The sequence below is a fragment of the Monodelphis domestica genome, chromosome 8, assembly GCF_027887165.1.
Source record: "Monodelphis domestica isolate mMonDom1 chromosome 8, mMonDom1.pri, whole genome shotgun sequence".
Classification (NCBI taxonomy): domain Eukaryota; kingdom Metazoa; phylum Chordata; class Mammalia; order Didelphimorphia; family Didelphidae; genus Monodelphis; species Monodelphis domestica.
In genome coordinates this window covers 163,008,295-163,017,325 of record NC_077234.1, presented here as the reverse complement: position 1 = coordinate 163,017,325, position 9,031 = coordinate 163,008,295, and positions in this window count along the sequence as shown.

Genomic DNA, 9,031 nt, shown 5'->3' with positions numbered 1-9,031 from the left:
AACTAGGTCTACAACCAAGAATAAAATACCCATCAAAACTGACTATATTCTTACAGGGGAAAGTATGGTCATTCAACACAACAGAAGAGTTCCAAGCATTCATAAATAAAAGACCAGACCTGAACAGAAAATTTGATGTCCAACCACAGAACTCAAGAAAATCATCAAAAGGTAATTAGAAAGGGGGGGGGGGAACAACAACAAAAATGTTTTAAGAGACTCAATAAGTTAAAATGATATGTATCGCTATAAGAAAAGAGGTCATTGGTAACTCTCAGCTAGAAGAACTACACTCAGAGGGAACAGTGACAAACTGTATAGGATGAAAGGACAAGACATAAACAGGTATACAGATATATGCATGCATAAATACATATACATGTGTATGTATATATATATATATATATATATATACATGACTAGAGCTAAAAAAAGAGGTTATGACTAAAAGAAATGGGAAAAGAAACAAATGGGGGTAAATTTATATGTCACAAAGAAGCTCATGTTGGGAGGTTGGGAGAACATCAATACACTGGAAGGGTAAAGAGGTTGGAGATAGGAAATACTCAACTCTTACGTACTTTGAAACTGACCCAAAGAGGGAAGCACAATCCAATACATTGGGGAAGAGAATAGATTTGCGCCCTATAGGGGAGTAGAAGGGTAAAAAAAGGACTGGTGGGGAGGGAAGCAGTACAAGGGAGGGAGAGGGTGGGGGGGGGGAATTTTAAAAATACTACAGGGGAAAATAAGGGAGGGAATAAGAAGGGAGGGGGGTAGAAAGGGAAGTAAAATAAGGGGGGGGAACTGGGGGGACTGATTATAAACAAACATTGGTATAGAAGGAAATAGTGAAAGAAGAAAAGGCAGGACCAGGAATAGAAATCAAAATGCTGGGAAATACACAGCTAATAATCATAACTCTGAATGTGAATGGAATGAACTCACCCATAAAACACAAGCGAATAGCAAAGTGGATTAGAATCCAAAACCCTACCATATGCTGTCTGCAAGAAACACACATGAGGAAGGTAGATACACATAGGGTGAAAGTAAGAGGATGGAGCCAAACCTATTGGGCGTCAAATGATAAAAAGAAGGCAGGAGTAGCAATCATGATATTGGACAAAGCCAAAGTAAAAATAAAAGAGATAGGGAAGGTAATTACATCCTGATAAAAGGCAGTATAGACAATGAGGAAATATCTGTACTCAATATGTATGCACCAAATGGCAGAGCATCTAAATTTTTAAAGGGGAAACTAGAAGAGCTCAAGGATGAAATAGATAGAAAAACTATACTAGTGGGAGATCTGAACCTTCCCCTATCCGAACTAGATAAATCAAATCAAAAAATAAATAAGAAAGAGGTGAGAGAAGCAAATGAAATCTTAGAAAAATTAGAGTTGGTAGACATATGGAGAAAAATAAATAGGGATAAAAAGGAATATACCTTCTTTTCAGCAGTATATGGAACATTCACAAAAATTGACCATGTACTAGGGCACAAAATCATTGCAAACAAGTGTAAAAAGGCAGAAATAATAAATGCAACCTTCTCAGACCACAATGCAATAAAAATAATAATTAGTAAGGGTACATGGATAGATAAATCAAAAATTAATTGGAAATTAAACAATATGATTCTCCAAAACCAGCTAGTTAAAGAACAAATCGTACAAACAATTAATAACTTCATTGAAGAAAATGACAATGGTGAGACATCCTTTCAAAACCTATGGGATGCAGCCAAAGCAGTACTCAGGGGGAAATTTATATCCTTGAGTTCATATATAAACAAATTAAGAGGGCAGAGGTCAATGAATTGGGCATGCAAATTAAAAAACTAGAAAGTGAACAAATTAAAAATACTCACATGAAGACTAAATTAGAGATCCTAAAAATCAAAGGAGAAATTAATAAAATTGGAAGTCAAAGAACTATTGATTTAATAAATAAGACTAGAAGCTGGTACTTTGAAAAAACAAATAAAATTGACAAAATACTCGTCAGTCTAATTAAAAAAAGGAAAGAAAAAAACCAAATTGACAGTATCCAAGATGAAAAGGTAAACCTCACCTCTAATGAAGAGGAAATCAAGGCAATCATTAAAAACTACTATGCCCAATTATATGGCAAAAAATATGGCAATCTAAGTGATATGGATGAATACTTACAAAAATATAAATTGCCTAGACTAAAAGAAGAAGAAATAAATTACCTAAACAACCCCATATCAGAAAAAGAAATTGAACAAGCCATCAAAGAACTCCCTAAGAAAAAATCCCCAGGCCCAGAAGGTTTCACAAATGAATTATATCAAACATTCAAAGAACAGCTAACCCCAATACTATACAAACTATTTGACAGAATAAGCCAAGAAGGGGTTCTACCAAATTCTTTTTACGACACAAACATGGTACTGACCCCAAAGCCAGGCAGGTTAAAAACAGAGAAAGAAAACTATAGGCCAATCTCCCTAATGAATATAGATGCAAAAATCTTAAATAGGATACTAGCAAAAAGACTCCAGCAAGTCATCACAAGGGTTATCCACTACGATCAGGTAGGATTCATACCAGGAATGCAAGCATGGTTCAATATTAGGAAAACCATCCACATAATTGGCCATATAAACGAGCAAACCGACAAAAATCACATGATTATCTCAATAGATGCAGAAAAAGCCTTTGACAAAATACAACACCCATTTCTATTGAAAACACTAGAAAGTATAGGAATAGGATCGTTCCTAAAAATAATAAACAGTACCTAAAATCATCAGCAAACATCATCTGCAATGGGGAAAAACTCAAAGCCTTCCCAATAAGATCAGGAGTCAAACAAGGATGCCGATTATCACCTTTATTATTTAATATTGTACTAGAAACACTAGCAGTAGCAATTAGAGAAGAAAAAGAAATTGAAGGTATTAAAATTGGCAATGAGGAGACCAAGAGTCACTCTTTGCGGATGATATGATGATTTACTTAAAGAATCCTAGGGAATCAACCAAAAAGCTAATCGAAATAATCAACAACTTTAGCAAATTTGCAGGGTACAAAATAAATCCACACAAGTCATCAGCATTTCTATATATCTCCAACCCAGTTCAGCAGCAAGAATTAGAAAGAGAAATTCCATTTAAAGTCACTCGAGACAATATAAAATACTTGGGAATCTATCTGCTGAGACAAACACAGGAACTATATGAACACTACAAAACACTCTCCACACAATTAAAACTAGATCTAAACAATTGGAAAAACATTGATTACTCATGGGTGGGACGAGCTAACATAATAAAAATGACCATCATACCCAAACTTATATATCTATTTAGTGCCATAACCATTGAACTACCAAAAAAAACTATTTTACTGAATTAGAGAAAATGACAACAAAGTTCATTTGGAAGAATAAAGGATCAAGGATATCCAGGGAAATAATGAAAAAAAAATCAAAGGAAGGTGGCCTTGCAGTCCCAGATCTCAAACTATATTACAAAGCAGCTGTCATCAAAACAATTTGGTACTGGCTAAGAGACAGAAAGGAGGATCAGTGGAATAGACTTGGGGTAAATGACCTCAGCAAGACAGTCTTTGACAAACCCAAAGACCCCAGCTTTTGGGACAAAAATCCAGTATTTGATACAAGCTGCTGGGAAAATTAGAAGACAGTGTGAGAGAGATTAGGTTTGGATCAACAACTTACATCCTACACCAAGATAAATTCAGAATGGGTGAATGACTTGAACATAAAGAAGGTAACTATAAATAAATTAGGTGAACACAGAATAGTATAAATGTCAGACCTTTGGGAAGGGAAAATTTTTAAAACCAAGCAAGACTGAGAAAGAGTCACAAAATCCAAATAAATAATTTTGACTACATCAAATTAAAAAGGTTTTGTACAAACAAAACCAATGTAACTAAAATTAGAAGGAAAGCAACAAATTGGGAAACAATCTTCATAACAAAAACCTCTGACAAAAGTCTAATTACTCAAATCTATAAAGAGCTAAACCAGTTGTACAAAAAATCAAGCCATTCTTCAATTGAAAAATGGGCAAGGGACATGAATAGGCAATTTTCAGTTAAAGAAATCAAGACTATTAATAAGCACATGAAAAAGTGTTCTAGATCTCTTATAATCAGAGAGATGCAAATCAAAACAACTCTGAGGTATCACCTCATACCTAGCAGATTGTTCAACATGACAACAAAGGAAAGTAATGAATGCTGGAGGGGATGTGGCAAAGTAGGGACATTAATGCATTGCTGGTGGAGTTGTGAATTGATCCAATCATTCTTCAGGGCAATTTGGAGCTATGCCCAAAGGGCATTAAAAGACTGTCTGCCCCAAAGAGATAATAAGGAAAAAGACTTGTACAAGAATATTCATAGCTACGCTCTTTGGTGGCAAAAAATTGGAAAACGAGGGGATGCCCTTCAATTGGGGAATGGCTGAACAAATTGTGGTATATGTTGGTGATGGAATACTATTGTGCTAAAAGGAATAATAAAGTGGAGGAATTCCATGGAGACTGGAATGACCTCCAGGAAGTGATGCAGAGTGAGAGGAGTAGAACCAGGAGAACTTTGTACACAGAGACTGACACACTGTGGTACAAGAGAATGTAATGGACTTCTCCAGTAATGGCGTTACAATGTCCCTTAACAACCTGCAGAGATCTATGAGAAAAGAACAAACAAACAAACAAACAAAAAACTATCCTCAAGCAGAGGACAAACTGTGGGAGTAAAAACACTGAGGAAAAGCAACTGCTTGACTACAGAGGTTGAGGGGACATGATCCAGGAGAGAGGCTAAATGAGCGCCCTAATGCAAATACCAACAACAAGGAAATGGGTTCAGAGCAAGGACACATGTGATACCCAGACGAATTGCCTGTAGGCTAGGGAAGGGGTGACTGGGAGGGGGGGGGCGGAAGGGGGAAGGAAAAGAAAATGATCGGTTTCCAATGAACAATGTATGAAAATGACCAAATAAAATAATGTTTTAAAAACTAAAAAAATATATATATCATGTCTGTTGAATAATGAAGCTGTGTGCCAAGAAAATAAATAATCTTTGGAGGATATAAAAATAAAGAAGAACCCTGGGCTGGACAGAGTTCTGTGTAAGTCTGGCTGTAGACTGACACTCTTTGCTATCTTCTCATCATTCATTCACGTCTACACCATCACACCTAGTTGAGGACCCCTGAAGCTGTGGACAGGGTAGGTCCTGAACCCATGGCAGGCAAGTACTTGATTATGAGGACATGAAGTAATTAATTCCTAAAGGATTTAAAGAAGGGGAAAATACCAAAGAGTGGAACATTTTATTATTCAGTCGTTTCAGCTATTTTTGACCTTTCTTGACTACATTTGGGGTTTTCTTGGCAAAGATGCTAGAATGGTTGACCATTTCCTTCTCCAGCTCATTTTACAGATGAGGAAGCGGAAGCAAACAAGATTAAGTGACTTTCTAAGGGTAATACAGCTGGTAAGTATCTGAGGCCAGGTTTGAGCTCATGAAGACGAATCTTCCTAATGCCAAGCCTGTTCATTTTGTAAATGAGGAAACAAGCAAATAGAGTTGACTTGCCCAGGGCCACACAGTAAGTATCTGAGTCCAAAAGATCTTTTTTGACTTTAGGTCCTGAACTTTATTCACTTTGCTCCCAGCTGCCCTTTTTCTAATGTAAATCATAAAATAATTTCTTGGCAATATCTACTCATTGCTTTCTGAGGACAAAAACGACTACTACATTTTTCTCTTTGTATGTTCCCATTGCTTAGAACAGAGTCTGACACATGGGGAGCACTTAATAAATGTTGGGTTTAAATAAAGAAGTATTGATTAATTGCTAAATGAACCTACTTGATTCTCCAATGGCTGTGTTGGTGTGTTGCTGGTGACAGACTGAGGTTTCTTGTTGTTGTTGTTGTTGTTTTTATGTTTTTGCTAAAAGAGAGAATTTTCCCCTTTCTTCCATGTCAGTAGTATGACCGTTCAGCTCCCACTTTCCCTGGATCGTATAGCTGACTGTGTACCATGCCCAGAATCATGCTTGTAGGCTCCTGAAACAATGGCCATCGTGCTTTCTTGAAATAGGTGGGTAATATGTATGGAAAGGTTTATAGAAGTGACGTATCAATTTGGTACGCCATTCAGAGGGTAGGCTCAAGGCTAAAATGCTATCTGACTAGTTGAAAAATTGGTGAAAACATTAAAGTGAGGTTTATTAATATTCACATCGAAGAGGGAGGGAGGACCAGGACCCAAGGAGTCCCTAGCTCTAAATGCTGGATACTCCACCCTCCCATTTCTACGAGTCTCACAAGAGACTGTCTCCAAAGACCTTCCAGCTGCCTTTCACTATTCTCTCTATCTTTAAACCCAGCACTGTCTAGCTTTCTGACCTAACTGGTCCTCCAAAGTAATGGTAGACAAGTTAATAGTTCATCAAAATTATGATAGCCTTGAACTCTTGGTGATTTCACCCTCTTAGGTCTAACCCAAAGGCAGCTCCTGGCCTTTCACACAGACAGACTTTACTGGGTACCAGCAGTTCTCTTTCAGCAGTCAGGAAAACCTCAGGACACAGGATCTCACAGCGACTCAGAGAGATGAAAATATGGAGACAAGGTTGATTGGATCTCAGGATAACAAGAAATCAGGAAAGCAGGAGCACAAGAACCTTCAGCTTCCCAGGGACAGGTAGGCCAACTCCCACTGGGCTCGGATAAAACTAAGCCATAGGAAGTAACCTCTCTAATCCCCTTGAAAGACAGGAAAAATGGCCCCCCAACTGTCTCCTTGTGTCCAGTTTTATCCCTTTTCCAGGCTATAGAATGGAGTCCATAAAAGTTGTGTGCATGTGGCAAGACCCTCTTTGCAAACTCTTGCATTGCTATTTCTTTTGCAAAATCTTTCTCTCTCACACTCTCTACATCATCTCTGGAGTTTTCATATGAGGAAACACAGAAAAACCTTGTGGAGGTTATTTTTCTGCCTGGAACAAAACCAGTGGAGGAGATGGGGGAAGGGACTTACAAATGGAAGGGTCCACTTTCCTGGAAAGTGTCACACTGTGAATATAAAGAGAATGCTATTAATTCCCCAATTAAACATTAAAAAAAGATTACTGATATTTACAGGGCTACATATAAAATCTTTTGTTAGTCATAAGTCATGTAACAGCTGTAAAACCTGCATATATTATCAAGTCATCTATACTGTGATGCAAGTCTAACGCCCTCACCATTCAATTGAACCTTTCTCAAGTTAAAGAATTAAGAAGCAGTAACTGTTACACCACAAGTAGGTAGCAAGTTACTGGAGGATTGGGCTGATGGATGGCTATAGGAAAGAGGCATTACCCTTCCCTTACCCACATGTCAACAGCCAGGAGTCACCTTGCTGCAGTTATAGCTCAGAAGAAAGTTGATGGATGGTTGGAACATAGGTCACTGATCATAGGTCTGGGATTCTAGACTGGAGAAAAATATAAAATCATCTCAAGGCTAAAATCCAGTAACAGATAAGGTTCTGTTCTCATCAGTCCACTTTCAGAAAGTGTCTATGAGAGACCTGTCCGGATGTAAATTATAAGCTATAGCCTATAAAGGATAGCTACCGCCATTTTGTGCAGGGGATAGAGTACTGGAATTGGAGGCAGGGAGATCTGAGTTTTAATCTGCCTCAGATACTTATTAGTTAGGAAGGGAACAAGCACATAGCTAGTAAGTTTCTGAGTCCAGATTTGTGTCCCAACACATTTCATTGTGCCATCTAGTAAACTTAATCTTGGGCAAATCAGTTAGGTTCTCTCAGTCTTAGTTCCCCCATCTGTAAAATGAGGGGGTTGGACTCAATGGACTTGAGGTCCCTTGTAGTTCTTAATAGATGGTCTTCTGAACAAAGGGGAAGTATCAGTAATGGGTCACAGCTTTTGAGGCTTAAATATGAAATGCTTTATGACCATTAAAGCACTCTATAAATGCCATTTACAGTGATCTCTGCCATATTACCTGTTTGACCTGGGACACTTAACTTCTTTTGAATTTAGTTTTCTTATCTATGAAATGAGGAAGCTCAACTAGAGAAAAATCTAAAGTTCCTTCTAGCTCTAAATCAATGATTAATAATGCTTCATTATCCATAGTACCACCCTGACCCCCAACTTAATTTAGTTATCCTGTTTATCCCTTCCAATTATGTCCATTTTAGTTCCAACTCTGTCAGATATCATGAATGCTACCCCTTCCTGCTCTGGATCAACTGAGGTATAGTATATTCTGATCCATTCCTTCACTGACACTCTATGTGTATCTCTCTTTTTCTGGATATTTTTTATAAACAACACATTGTTGGGTCCTGGTTTTTTACCCATTCTGTTATCCATTTTCTTTCCATGGATAAATTAATCTCATTCACATTCAATGTTATAGTTACTAGCTGTATATTTCCATCTACTCTGTTCCTTCTCAATATTTGTCCCCCTCTTTCTTTCCATCATATCTCTCTTCAGATATCCCATTTCTTTTGATTAGGACCTCTCCAATTTGCACCACTTCCCCAAAATTGTCTCTTATCTTTTCCCCTTCACCTCTTAGTTCCAAATTGGTCTACCTTAACAAAGATCCCTCTCTTGTCCCTTTCACTTACCTTTTAATTCTTCTTCTATCCACCTTTGCAAAAATCCTTTCCTTATTCCCTCCTCAACAATGACCTCCTACTTCTTGATATGTATGATTCTTAAAATCTTTCCCTTATATTTTCCTAAGTGTCCCTCCCTTATCTCTTCACTGTACTTCCCTAGCTTTTGATATGTAGTCTGCTCTATGCATCCCTCCTTTATCCCATCCACATTCCCTCCTATTTTTCTGTATGTTAAGATTTTTACCCTTTTAATGATTTATATTCTTCTCTCTTTATACCAGATCTGATAAGAGTAGGTTTCTAACTACTACCAACTCTTTATTACCTTCTCCATGGCAGTTCCTCCACTCATTCCTCCTT